The sequence below is a fragment of the Apium graveolens genome, chromosome 4, assembly GCF_009905375.1.
Source record: "Apium graveolens cultivar Ventura chromosome 4, ASM990537v1, whole genome shotgun sequence".
Lineage (NCBI taxonomy): Eukaryota > Viridiplantae > Streptophyta > Magnoliopsida > Apiales > Apiaceae > Apium > Apium graveolens.
The window spans coordinates 197,401,559-197,416,608 of NC_133650.1; the positions used below are offsets into that span (position 1 = coordinate 197,401,559).

The 15,050-nt window shown below is 37.3% G+C and overlaps 1 non-coding gene across 1 annotated transcript; it reads left to right on the forward strand.

Moving 5' to 3' along the window:
• Positions 1-7,890: 7,890 nt before the first annotated feature.
• LOC141722233 (small nucleolar RNA R71) lies at positions 7,891-7,997 on the forward strand. The gene has a single exon (XR_012575254.1). It is a non-coding gene; the product is annotated as a small nucleolar RNA R71 (small nucleolar RNA).
• Positions 7,998-15,050: the final 7,053 nt, after the last annotated feature.

Below are 15,050 nucleotides of genomic sequence, written 5' to 3' on the forward strand. Positions count from 1 at the left end.
TTGGCTTCATTGTAAACCACAGAGGAATAGAGGCCAACCCAGTAAAAATTCAAGCATTGATGAACATGAGGTCTCCTCGGAATGTCAAAGAGGTCCAAAGCCTCATAAGAAGGATAGCTGCCTTGAACCGTTTTGTTTCTAAGTCATCTGACAAGTGTCATGAGTTTTTCAAGGCCATCAAAAAAGTTGGAAAGAAATTCGAGTGGACCCCTGAATGCGAGGAAGCCTTTCAGAAGATTAAGGAACACCTAGGGAAGCCTCCCCTCCTCTCAAAACTGAAAGTGGGGGGGGGACCCTTATTATCTATCTTGCTGTTTCAGAACATACTATCAGTGTTGTGCTCATTCGTGAGGAGGAAGGGGTTCAATACCCAGTCTACTATGTTAGTAAAAGAATGCCGGATGTTGAGACTAGATATTCTAACATGGAAAAGTTGGCATATGCTCTCATATTGGCCTCACGCAAGCTAAGGCCCTACTTTCAGGCTCATAAAATTGAAGTACAAACTGCCTACCCCTTGAGGTAGGTCATGCATAAGCCTGAGATGTCACGTAGGCTTCTTAAGTGGACAATTGAGCTCAGTCAATTTGATGTGGAATACAAGCCTCGAGGTGCTTTGAAAGGCCAAATGTTGGCCGACTTCATACTTTAGTTCCCTCCTCAATCTGTGGAAGACTATATGGCTCTCATAGCAGTCCCAGGGGTAGCGGAACCCTTCGATGATAAGCAAATTTATGCCCCATGGTGGGCTCTCTATGTTGATGGGGCCGTTAACAATGAAGGATCAGGAGCCAGGATAGAACTAATAACCCCCGAAGGGCATAAGTTGCGAAGTGTTATCCATTTTACCTTCAAAGCAACCAACAATGATGCTGAATACGAGGCTCTCATTATAGGCCTTAAACTAGCTCTGGAGATGAGGGTGGAGAATCTTAATGTTTATAGTGACTCAATGTTGGTCACCCACCATATTGGTTGCGGATGGCAGGCCAGGGGACCCTGAACTGGACTCTATCTCAAATATGCACAAAGAATCATCAAACTTTTTAACAAAGTGAGAGTGGAGCACATCTCAAGGGATGAAAATACAGGGGTTGATATGTTGGCCAAATTGGGCTCTCAACGAGAGGCCACCTTACTTGGAGTTATCCCTCTCGAAATTCAAAACAAACCCAGTGTTCATGAAGAATTTACTTTTGAGATGCTGCTTTGGGGCTAACATGGATGACTCCAATTTGGGACTATGTCAAGACATGCACTCTTCCCCAAGAAAAGATGGAGGCTAGAAGGGTCAAGTATCAGGCAACCCATTATGTCATCTATGATGAGCTTCTTTATAGAAGGGGCTTCAACACACCACTACTGAGGTGTGTAGATGGAGAAGAATGTAGTTACATCCTAAGGGAGGTACATGAAGGTATATATGGCAATCACTCGGGGGGTAGCTCGCTAGCACAAAAGATTCTCAGACAAGGTTATTATTGGCCTACTCTCAAAAAAGATGCTTTTGAATTCTCCAGGGCATGTGATAAGTGCCAAAGGTATGCCAACTTCAGCAACATTCCGGCCACCCATCTCACTTCTCTTATGAGTCCTTGGCCCTTTGCTATGTGGGGGATAGATCTTATCGTGGAGCTTCCTAAAGCGAAAGGAGGAGTTAAGTATGCAGTTGTCGCAGTGGATTACTTTACCAAGTGGGCTGAGGCGGAACCCCTTGCCACTATCATCGCGAAGAAACTCAAGGACTTTGTCTACAGGGCCATCGTATGCAGGTACAGGATCCCTTATCAACTTATTTCAGATAATGGGAAGCAATTTGATAGCAAAGAGATGCGAGAGTTCTGTGAAGCATTGGGTATCAAAGAAGGTTTTTTCTGTTGTTAGTCATCCTCAAACTAATGGGCAGACGGAGGCAATTAGTAAAATTATCAAACATACCTTGAAGGCTAAACTCGAAGAAAGCAAAGGAAATTGGCCTGAGGAGCTACCAAAGGTGTTATGGTCTTACAACACTATCCCAAGAAGTACAACTAGAGAGACCCCATTCTCTCTATCCTATGGGTGTGAGGCCATGGTCCCCGTGGAAGTTGGGTTAGGCTCATTTAGAAGAGATCACTACGACCTCAAATCTAATGAATTTAATCACAGGCTTTATCTGGATATGATTGAAGAAACAAGATAAGACTCCCAAGTGAGGCTAGCAGCCTATCAACAGAGGACTGCGAGACACTTTAATGGGAGAGTGAAGACCCACCCCCTCCGGGTGGGAGATCTAGTCTTGAGGAGGGTGATGCCAAACACCAAGGTCCCGGGTCATGGGGTCTTTGGAGCAAATTGGGAAGGTCCTTACAAGGTGAAATCCGTACTTTGGAAAGGCACTTATCATTTGACAGACATGAATGACAAGCTTATTCCGCGAGCATGGAATGCAGAACATCTCAGGAAATACTACCAGTAGTGGGCATTCATCACTTGGTAGCCTTATTTATTTATAGTCTTAGTATGAATAAAACAACATCCTCAGTCTAGGGGTAGTGGTTATATAAACGCCTCCCCTAATAGATGTAATGACATTGGGCTTCGTCCCTTATTATCTATGCATGGTTTATTCTTCAAATTTTAAAATTTTACTATTAAAAATGTTTTACTTGTGTTCTAGCATTCGAAGCACTTGCAGGACTAGGCCCGCATGTCAATGCGAGGCAAAAGAATTTAGGATAAAGCTTTGGGAGGCTCCCAGGAGGTCCCTTCTGCGATCCCAAATTCTCCTCCATAAGTTTATCTAATGCAGACTCATGAAATGACGGCTAAAATAAAGTCACGCATGGAATTTAATAACATGATGTCTCTCATATCTATTTTAAACTGATGGGGAAGAGATAGCAAATATTGAGAAGACTTAAAGACAAAATATAGACATGCTATCATAATGCGCTGCGTATGCCAGTAATTCGATGCAATGCCTACACACTAACATCATGGAACACAAGGCTGGTGGAGAACAATCACATTGCCACAATTATCTGTTAGGGCAAAAACACGCGCTAAAACATGCAAGTATACGTGTTCGCAAGTAGTATAAGATTTAGATCAAATTCATTCCCACAGAGACTCTTTGGTTAATTTAAGAATATGCATCTATGCAACAATGATATGGTTATTATCCAATGCTAAGACAAAAAACAATTTGAGATTGTTTATAACTAAAAATTAAACTAACAATTATAACTAAGAGAACAAGAATGGTTGAATTAATATATATGACAAATATAGGATCAAAATTCATTAAATACTTCATTCAATAGCCTTTTTGTTCTTAACCTTAGCATGTAATTGGTGATGACACTAATCAGCTAACACGAAACTGATAACCGCCAACTTTCGTTGTACGAATACCCTACTACCAAGCATCCACAAAAGAGATAGAAGTTGAACAGACACCAATTATGCTTAGTCCTTATATGTCTATAAGAATTGAAAACATAACGGTTTAATGCGCAAGTTATCTATCGTGATTACATAGGGCAAGTAAGATGGTTAAAATTACCTACGAATCATGCATAACAATAACACATGAACCTATGCTAGCATGGAAAGTTCTAAACCTCTATATTCACTTTTGCTTCAATAGAGATTAACACGCTATCTTATATGTTAACTACACACATAAGAAGAATAAGCACAACTAATCTAGGATATCAATCAATCACCACACACCAAGATATTGAAACAATTAACTACAGAAATCCATAAGTAAGTCCGTTAGAACCCCACGATACCGATTAGTTCATAATCGAACTCATCATCACCATGGGTTCCAATAAAAGCATGATAATAAATAATATAAGAGTACTAGGGTTCAAAGACAAATCGAAAACAAGCCTCCAAGTATCGCATAAATCAAAGATAACAAAAGTCTTCTTCTCCGTAGCCTTCTCGTGCTCTCTAGGTCTTCTATTATTCTCCCCAGCCTCCTTCGTGTTAAAAACGTCTTTTTATTGGTATAAATAGGCTCCAGGATGACCAGGACTCTCAAAATCTTAAATTTCGACTAAAATCAGGATTCTGGGGCAGAAACAGGGCGCTGGTTCTGGCGCGGCCGCGCTGACATTCTGGAAAAATTCTGACAATTCTTCTTTTGGCCGTATCTTGAGTTCTGCTTATCAGAATTAGGCGATTCAACTGCCCATGCGAAGCTAAAGAGATTCTCTACAACTTGAGAATGGCCTAGGCTTCCAATTCTGATCTATTTTCAGCATATTTACTTGAAAAGGTCCTTTTTTATTTAACTGATGCCTGAAATACAATAACACAAAAACACATCAAAAATAACAACTTGAGTCCAAAATACCAACTTAAGCCTGAAATGAAGTGTTCCAAGTAGATGTAAAATCCACTTATCACACCCCCAAACTTGAATCGATGCTTGTCGTCAAGCATAAACAAACTCAAAACTACAAAACAAACCTAATGCATGAATGCAACTACGTGAATATAACTAAATGGTAATGCAATCGATCCCTTCAGAATAACCATAACCAAATGAATAATCCAATGCCTTTAAGAATGCAATGACTCAAAACAGAGTTCGAATATATCTCACAAATCAACTCACAAACTAGAACATGCGTTTGTGGATGCTTAACAGATATACTCTCGATACTAGATCAATAACCATAACTTATCTTTCATCAAAATAATCACAAGTTTATAACTAGAATAGATGTTAAACACATAATGACTCATAACACCTTCATTCTACTAGAGTTATACTAGGATTCATGCTATTATTGAACACATAATATATATGCTTATTTGATCGTGCAATGAATCAGGTCCCAAAAGACTTATACAATAATACCCATGTAGCGAGCGTTAGGTTAGCGGATCCCAGACTATCAAAGCCTTAGGTCACTAGCCACAAAGTCCCCTAGAACTTAATAACTCGAGTATTAAAGAGCTCACTCTTGATCAATTATGCATAAACACATACTTTTTTTTTCCTTTTTTCTCTTTTTTTTCTTTTTTTCCAACAATTTCTGAATGAGTGCGTTTCGCTCCATCTCATTCAACCCTAGACTACTCATAAAACTATGAGCCGGCTACTGGCCATTTGACGCCTAGCATTATTCACAACTAGCAATGAAATCTTGTTTTTCTCCCGTTTAAAAATTCAGTGTTCTTTTTGTCATTACAAGAATATCACAAATTCTAAATATAACCAAGTGATTAAATCTCAACAACAAACAAGTATGATCATGATCTAGCTCTAAAGCAATCCTATAAGACTTTGTGAAAAATTATTGTTTCTGGGCATACAAATCAATACATTAGACTTAATTAACCTTCTTTTCGTCATCACTATACTCAAATCAACATCAACTTATCAATCAGAAATAGCTCAACCTAAGGGATCATGTTATATGCATGCAAATGCAACTACATGGACTCACATAATAACACGAACAAAAATGCAAACAAATATGTTCTATATGAACAGTCATGCAACACTACGAATGAAATACAACTATATGCAACATGAATCTATATGAACTATATGGACACACATAAACTAATTCTTACATTATCACCCCCAAACTTAAAATTTTCAATGTCCTCATTGAAGGTAATAATAAGGATTTCAGGCATACCTAGTCGTCGGAAAGATCACCCTCCTCGGGTGGAGGATCAGGTGGCCAATCAACCTCGACATTAGTGGCTCGGAAAATAGTGCCCAAAGCCTGTGTTAAATCTGCAGCAAAATGACGGTGAATGTCGTGCATGGCCTCCATACGCCTAGTCACTCGCCTGTACTACTCATCACCAACACCAGTCCTATCAACTACCTGCTGCATATGAGAAGAACCCTCTGTAGGCACGGGAAGATCCATCCAACCACTCTCTATATCATCAAAAATATATCTCAACCCCTTATCATAGGGTGCACCTAAGAATGAATAACTCAAGTGATATGGTATGGCAGTCGGTTGAGCTCAAGTATGGGAGCTTCTTCAATAGATGGTTCAAAATGCTCCTGAGAAATTTTCAGCTCTGCTAACCCAAGAGAATCGAATGGCATATCCAACTTCCTCTTCCACGGAGGTGCATTCAAAACCTGCATTTGCTCTGCTCCTTCTTCATCTTCAATAACTAATTCCCCTATTAAGGATCTCTCTAAGGTATCTGACTTTGGAAATTGCTCAGGCTCTGAATTCATGACAAAGTCGACCCACTCTACTTTAAAGCATTCCTCTTTAGCTGTGGGTAACTTTATTGCCTTGAACATATTAAAAGTGACCTTTTGATCATAAACCTTCATAGTAAGCTCTCATTTTTGCACATCGATCATAGTTCGGCCTGTAGCTAAGAATGGTCTCCCCAAGATAATGGGAATCTTCTTATCCTCCTCAAAGTCAAGAATTACAAAGTCGGCAGGAAAGATAAGTTTATCCACCTTGACCAACACATCCTCCATAATACCTCGTGGATAAGCGATGGAACGATCAGCTAGTTGCAATGACATGTATGTCAGTTTCGGATCAGGCAGACCAAGCTTCTTGAAGATAGACAAGGGTATCAGATTGATGCTAGCTCCTTAATCACACAAACACTTGTCAAATGATAAGTTTCCGATGGTGCAAGGAATAGTGAAGCTTCCAGGATCTTTAAGCTTAGGAGGTAGTTTCTGTTGCAGCACAGCACTGCACTCTTTCGTTAGAGCAACGGTTTCTAAGTCATCGAGCTTCACTTTCCGAGAGAGAATACCTTTCATAAATCTTGCATAGCTAAGCATCTGTTCAAGAGCTTCAGCGAAAGGTATGTTGATATGAAGTTTCTTGAACACATCCAGAAACTTAGCAAATTGCTTATCCAACTTCTGCTTCCACAGCCTCTTAGGAAAAGGAGGTGGGGGATAGACCTGTTTCTCCCCTGTATTACCCTCAAGAGGAGTGTGTTCCACAGTTTTCTTTATTGATTCCACTTCTGCTTCCTTCTGCACTTCTTCTTCAGCCACAACTTCATTTTTTGAAACTTGAGATTTTTCAGGCTCTTCGTCCTGCTGAATTTTGGGGCTTGCGACCTTTCCAAACCTTAAGGTGATGGCGTTCACCTGTTCTTCAACTTCTATTTTGCCTGGATTGGCTTCTGTATCACTAGGAAATATTACCAGTGGTCGATTCAATAAGGCGTTAGCAATTTTCCCTATTTGGTCCTCCAGAGTCTTCATAGAAATAGCATGGTTTTGGCATATAAGAGCCTGGTTTTTGCACATAAGCCTCAACTCCTCCAATTCAGATTTTTCATTCGAATATTGACCTGCACCTCCATGAGTTTGTTGTTGAAGTTGGAGTTATTTTCTTGGTGCAAATTGTTGCTAAAAACCAGGAAGATTGAATTGCTCATTTCCAAACTGCTGGAACGGCTGTTGCATCACATTTTGATTGTTTCTCTATCTGAAGTTAGGATGTTTCCAGTTGTCAAGATGATAAGTGTCTCGAACTGGTTGCTGCGATATCTAAAAGTTTCTCACAAACTGAGCTAATTTACTAGATATAGCGCATTGCTCTGTCGCATGCGAACATGCACATAGCTCATAAACACTGGTTATCTAATTAACACCATAGTTAGCCAGAGAATCGATCTTCATAGATAACTCCTTTAGTTGAGCAGTGATAGCCATAACTGTATTCACTTGAAGAACTCCTGCTACCTTGCCCTGTGGCAATCTCTGAGTTGGATACTGATTCATTAGCAGCCATCAGTTCAATTAGATCATAAGCTTCATCGTAGCTCTTAGCCCATAAGGTTCCACCTGATGCTGCATCGAGCATGGGTATGGACCATGCTCCCAAACCATTATAAAAATAATTGATGATCATCTAATCAGGCATTCCATGATGAGAACACTTCATAAGCATCTCCTTGTAGCGCTCTCAAGCTTCATATAAAGATTTTCCTGATTGCTGCGCAAATTGAGTAAGAGCATTCCTAATTGCAGCTGTCTTTGCCATAGAAAAGAATTTAGTGAGAAACTTTTGAACAAGATCTTCCCAAGTAGTAATCGAACCAGCTGGTAGAGAGTTTAACCAGCTCTTAGCCTTGTCCCTCAGAGAGAATGGGAATAGTCTCAGCTTCACAATATCTACAGAAACACCATTGAACTTGAAGGTGTCGCAGATCTTAATGAAATCCCTAATGTGCATATTGGGATATTCTGTTGGAGAACCCCCAAATTGGATTGAATTCTGCACCCATTGAATTATGCCAGGCTTGATCTCAAAGGTATTAGCTGTGATAACTGGCCTGACAATGCTAGATTGAATGTCATTGATCTTGGGTTGAGAAAAATCCATCAAGGCTTTCGTTCATGCTGCTGGATCTCCCATTGTAGTGAGTACCTGAAACACAAACAAATAAACCGTGAAAGTAAAAGAATCCGAGTCAGTGAACTTTAACGACCACTGATGAAAAGCATATAAACTAAAAATTAACACCGACTCCCCAGCAGCGGCGCCGAAAACTTGTTAGGGCGAAAACACGCGCTAAAATTCACGTAAGTATACGCGTTCGCAAGTAGTATAAGATTTAGATCAATTTTGTTCCCACAGAGACTCTTTGGTTAATTTAAGAATATGCACCTATGCAACAATGATATGGTTATTATCCAATTCTAAGACAAATAACAAGTTGAGATTGTTTATAACTAAGAATTAAACTAACAATTATAACTAAGAGAACAAGAATGGTTGAATTAATATATATGACAAATATGGGATCCTAAATTCATTAAATACTTCATTCAATAGCCTTTTTGTTCTTAACCTTAGCATGTAATGGTGATGACACTAATCAGATAACACGAAACTGATAACCGCCAACTTTCGTTGTACGAATACCCTACTACCAAGCATCCACAAAAGAGATAGAAGTTGAATAGACACCAATTATGCTTAGTTCCTATATGCCTATAAGAATTGAAAACATAACGGTTTAATGCGCAAGTTATCTATCGTGATTACACAGGGCAAGTAAAATGGTTAAAATTACCTACGAAACATGCATAACAATAACACATGAACCTATGCTAGCATGACAAGTTCTAAACCTCTATATTCATTATTGCTTCAATAGAGATTAACACGCTATCTTATATGTTAGCTACACACATAAGACGAATAAGCACAACCAATCTAGGAAATCAATCAATCACCACACACCAAGATATTGAAATGATTAACTATAAAAATCCATAAGTAAATCCATTAGAATCCCACGATAATGATTAGTTGATGATCGAACTCATCATCACCATGGGTTCCAATGAAAGCATGATAATAAACAATATAAGAGTACTAGGGTTCAAAGATAAATCGAAAACAAACATCCAAGTATCGCCTAAATCAAAGAAAATAAAATTTTTTTTCTCCGTAGTTTTCTCATGCTCTTTAGGTCTTCTTATTGCTCTCCCCAGCCTCCTTCGTGTTAAAAACTATTAGGAATATATATGTATTAGTTTGATGATAAGTTAAACAAAACACTTAAGTAGAAATCTAGTATTTGTAGCCTCAACGGATAAGACCACTTTGGCTATCCGTTGATGGAGTAGCTTTACTTAGAAATAAGTTTAGTAGTGTAGCACATTTCATTCTTTGTAAATGAGTTATAATTCTTAGAAGTTGTAGGAAATTAGAAGTCATGTTGACTACTAGTGGATATGCAAATAGGAGGGCTAATTATAAATATTTGATGCCTTGTAATTTTGTATAAATGAAGTAGTATCAACTGATAAATTAAAGACCTTCAACGGATGAGAAACAAAGCCTCAACGGATGTCTCTAAAGCTTCAACGGATAACATCCATCAACGGATGAGTGCATCAATGGATAAAGCTTCAACTGCTAAAGCATCAATGGATAAGAGCATCAACGGATAAAGCCTCCAACGGATGAAAGCTTCAATGGATGCTCATTTCCATAGCAGTTGATAGTGACAATTTATAAGCTGACAGAGGCACATGGGTTGACAGAGACAATTGGAATGTGGTAGCCTCTAGGAGGAATCAAGAAAAAGCAGTATTTCCATTATGGTGCAAACAAGGAAGTATTCAAAGATTCATAGATTATCTTAGATTGCATTGGACAGAGAAATGAAGAAGAAACATGTAAAGAACTATTTTATAATTGTATTTTATCTTTGTCTTCACTTGAAATACTTGGTGATATATAAACCAAGTTGCAGCTAGTAATTAGGTGTGAATTTTCCAAAGCTGTTTAGAAAAACTTAGAGAGAAAATCATCTAGTTTGTACTAGGAAGCAGCTGTGAACAATTCTTTGTATCACAGATTTTCTGAAATACACATCTCTGGTGGAACAACAAATCCACCAGAAAAGTTTTTAAAGCCTCTGTGTTCTTTACATTTGTGTTTTGAATATACATATTTCTGCACTTGCTTAAAGCAATTCACACACATCTGTTCATTATCCACTTAGCTTTTGAAACTGCTCAAAACTTGAAAAAGTTTTGAGATTTACATTCAACCCCCCTTCTGTAAATCTCATTGTTAGTTCCTTGGGAATAACAATTGGTATCAGAGCAAGCTCTTGACATACAAAGAGTTTAAAGATCTATTCTACTAACATCATGAGTAAGAAGGATATTGGAGTAAAGATTCCAATCCTGGAAAGAGATAATTATCATCACTGGATAGTGAAGATGCATCTACATCTTCTCTCTCAAGATGAAAGCTACATAAACTGCATTGAGAATGGTCCTCACATCCCTCATAAAGTAGCCACAGCTGCTACTGCCACAGTTGCTGTTGGACAGTCTATTCCCAAGCCAAGAGCAGAATGGACTCCTGAAGATATTGAAGAGGTTCATAAGGACAAGAAGGCTATGAACATTCGGTTTAATGGCCTGGATATAGATATGTTTGATAATGTCATTAACAGCCTCTCTGCTAAGGAAATTTGGGATACTGTACAACTTATCTGTGAAGGTAATGAGCAATTTAGAGAAAACAAAATGCAGCTTCTCATTTAACAATATGAATATTTTCATTCTGAAGAAGGAGAATCATTGAATGATACTTTCAATAGATTTCAGAAACTGTTGAATGGATTGAAGCTGTATGGCAGAGTGTACCAAGTCAAGGATTCCAACTTAAAATTTTTAAGGTCTCTACCAAAGGAATGGAAGCCTATGACTGTTTCACTAAGGAATTCTCAAGATTATAAGGACTTCACGCTTGAAAAATTATATGGAATTTTGAAGACCTATGAACTTGAGATGGAGCAAGATGAGATGTTGGAGAAGGGAAAGAAAAAGGGTGGATCAGTTGCACTTGTAGCTGAAAATGAGAGAATTGAAGCCAGGAATGAAGAAAAGACAATGCCAAGTCTCAAAATTGGCACAAGCAAATCAGAATCAAGCAAGGGAAAGGAGCAAGCAGCTGAGGTTGAAGACAATTCCAGTCAAGATGACTCTGATGATGTTGATGAACATCTGGCCTTTCTGTCCAGAAGATTTGCAAAGATGAAATTCAAGAAGAACTTTAGAGCCACTAAGCCAAACAAGAACATGGTGGACAAGTCTAAGTTCAAGTGTTATAACTGAAAGGAATATGTCCTAAGTCCAATCATATATTAGGATTTAGGAATAACTTTTATGTAATCTGTTTTGATTTCATTGATATTAATAAAGACTTGTTTTGCTTTTATTACGGGCTTTATCTATTTAAGTGTTTAAATAAGATATACCATAGTTTAGAGTAAAGCTTTTTATGGATTATGATGAGATCATAATAGTGAGACCTAAAAAGATGATAACTCTAAACTTAAATGTTCCTGGTCGTAGGATTACTAACTGGTAATTAATAATCCGCAAAGATCGGTACATACTATGTTTGCTTCATTATGAAGGATGTCTGTTCTCATAGACATTTGTGTGGTGACACTATAGCTAGTATGTAGGTGCTTATTATAGAATAAGTTTACTGAACATGACTCGCCCAGCTGAACAACTGATGGAGTTCACTCACGTGTCAGCAGTTGTTCGCTTAGTGATAGTTGTACAAGTATCCTTAGACTTTAGGTCATCATAGTAATCTTGTGTACACTGAACTATGCTTTGGTTTAGTTCTTAGTCTCCAGGGACAATTATTAGGGCTCTTCTGGGTATAGGAATTTGTACACGAAGATAGTGTACGATCAATAAAGGATCTACCCCTTCCAGTGAAGGAAGCGAATGTTCAAGGCTGATCCACTTATGCTAGTTCAGGAATCTCTGGCCAGAGTGAATGAAATTAGAAAGGAGTTTCTAATTTGCATAGAACTACGCATAGTAAATGGTAAGCAAGTAATTGAATTAGATAGGCTTGACACGAGATCCATGCCTTGTATTTAATCGGGACATTGTAGGGTAGAAGGAGTTTATTGTACGGTAATTATTCACTGAATAGGTTCTTGGTATTCTAAGCAGTGAATTCATATTATCTGGATAGTCGCGATATGCTGAGAAGTATCCCTCACGATGTAGAATAAATGTGATTAATTATTTAATAATATTTAATAAATTAGAAAATTTATATAAATAATGATAAAATAGTTTTATTATTATTTATTTCTACTACCGGCTTAATATTGAACCTACAGGGTCACACCATAAAAAGAGAATGATTTAATGGTGGAGGAATTAATTAATAATGGCTAATAATTATTTATTTATGAAATAAATAATTAATTGGCAAATTTAATAATTGATTAAATGAGATTTAATTGATTATAAATTAATTAAGAAAAGTTCTTAATATTATTAATTAAAGGATTTAATTTTTGGAAATTAAATCAAGAGAGAGAATTATTTCTAAAGTGTTTAGAAAAAGGATTAATGATTAAAAGGTGTTTTAATTATTAATGAGAATAATAAATGGGATAATAATAATAATATTTATGGGAAAATTTCAGCTGAAAATTTTGCCTATAAATACACTATTATAGACCCTAATTTTATTCTAACCCGATCTAACCTGAAAACCCAAAAAGTTTGGAAAACCCAATTATCTCCACCTTCTTCCTCCTCCTTAACATCATTTTCTTGGTGGATACCGGTGGAGTGCTTCACACTTGAGGAGCAACTGCTAAGGATCTCTGATCGTTGTCTCCGAATTAATTTTAAAGGTTAGATTCGATCCCTCGAATTTTGATTCACGATTTATATGCTTTTATTTGGATTTTATATGTGTAAAAGTGTTTTTCCACGCCCCCGCTGCGTTAAAAATCCAACAATGGTATCAGAGCATAGGTTGTATGCATATAGATCTGTGGTAAAAATTTCAGAATTTTATGTGCTTGTATGAATTAATTATGATTTTTACAAGTTATATTATGGATTAATTTTGTCTGATGAGAAATCGTTTCTCAGAATAATTTTCATTGTTGATCTGGGTTCTACAAGTGTTGTAGATCGTCTGGGTATTTTTTTCATAATTTTATGATGTATAGATTTTTTATTATGAATTTTTGAAGTTCTTGTAATTAAATTCGTAATAAAATATAGATATATATATATAATATGTTGTATATATATATTATGTCTGTTATCTGCTATTACCTGTGAAAAGCAAAGAAGACAGCAGAAGCTTTTGTCGGCTGCCAGGCGTTGTCAGGCACGCAGTTCGAGGAGGACGGTGGCGGCTGAAAAACAAAAAAAAATAGGGGTGTAACGCATTCCGGGAATGCGTTACACACCTGTGGCGCATTCACGGCATGTGTTACACCCTTTAATGGCTGAAAAGGGGTGTAACGCATCACCGGAATGCGTTACAGGTACTGTAACGCGTTCCTGTAATGCGTTACAGCCCTTTTGTTGATTTTAAAATTGATTTTCTGGGAGTTTCGTAACTCCGTTTTAGGCGTGCAATATACCGTTGGATTCGTTTTTCCGAGACGGATCTAATGGAGTGATCAATTTTAGTTTATATAAAAGTTTTGAACTGTTTATATTTCCATGAAGTGTTTTAAAGATGTTTTTGACTGTTTTAATTGCTTTTAAATGCTTCATGTGATACATAGGGATGTATAATGCTTAGACTAATGTGATAGATGATATAACATTCCTACCTTGATGTTTATTCATGTTGATATATGTGATATATGCTTAGTTTATCATGCGATGATAGATTTAGGTGAACTTAAATGAACATAAGGTGTTTGTTAGAAAACCTAGTATAGTGAAATTGTTTCATATTCTTAAGAATAATATTATGAATACAATCATGAGATTCTTGTGTTTATGAAACACGTAATTGAATATGAATTTTCAATATGAGAGAAAGGATGATTCTGTCAACAACAGATTTCTATCTGTAAGAAAGGGTTATTAAGTGAGGCCTCTTGACAATGCTCCACCCGATCTGGGAATCATCTGATTATTGATTATTGATTTGAAATATTTAATTTAAAAGGAAGAATCTCTTTATAATATGATTATCATTGTAACGTAATATAATCCCTCTAAAATTAAATAATATCAAGTAGTAATTGGCCAATGATACAACGGGCTTGTGTCGGTCATAGCCTTCCAACATGATAGAAAAGTAGTTCTTATTTTTGAATCATTGTCGGTTCGTGCTAAAGCCGAGGGCTTTGATTTCGAAATAAGAAATACTTGTCTATTACATAGAGATGTGTACATTGAATAAGAATCTAAAGGTCGGTACGTGCTACAGCCGTGGGCCTTTGGGGACTGATTCAACTGTACAGAATGTTGGGTTAGACTTGACTTAGAATATTGAGTTTATCGTGCTACAGCCGAGACTCAATTATTCAAGAGGCTAAAGTTTGATTAGGGAATAACATAAGATGTAATTGACAAGAGTTATCTGCCTATTGAACATTGCATGGCGGTTCGTGCTACAACCGGGGTTGTGTAATGGAATGTAGGATCCCTATTCCCACTAGCATTATGAATGCTTAATTTTTTCACGTAGAGAGTTGAATAAATTAGATAAACTAGTGGGAGCCACTTATGAATAAAGACCCGATTCATA